This window comes from Bison bison, unplaced genomic scaffold (genome assembly GCF_000754665.1).
Source record: "Bison bison bison isolate TAMUID 2011002044 unplaced genomic scaffold, Bison_UMD1.0 scf7180017864379, whole genome shotgun sequence".
NCBI classification, from domain to species: domain Eukaryota; kingdom Metazoa; phylum Chordata; class Mammalia; order Artiodactyla; family Bovidae; genus Bison; species Bison bison.
This window is the reverse complement of record NW_011494951.1, coordinates 3661935-3662309: the sequence shown is the minus strand read 5'-3', so window position 1 is coordinate 3662309 and position 375 is coordinate 3661935.

Below are 375 nucleotides of genomic sequence, written 5' to 3'. Positions count from 1 at the left end.
CCAAATTCAGACTTAAATTGAAGAAAGTAGGGAAAACCAAGAGACCATTCAGGTATGACCTAAATCAAATCCCTTATGATTATACAGTGGAAGTGAAAAATAGATTTAAGGGCCTAGATCTGATAGATAGAGTGCCAGATGAACTATGGAATGAAGTTCCTGACATTGTACAGGAGACAGGGATCAAGACCATCCCCATAGAAAAGAAATGCAAAAAAGCAAAATGGCTGTCTGGGGAGGCCTTACAAATAGCTGTGAAAAGAAGAGAAGAAAAAAGCAAAGGAGAAAAGGAAAGATATAAACATCTGAATGCAGAGTTCCAAAGAATACCAAGAAGACATAAGAAAGCCTTCTTCAGCGATCAATGCAAAGAAA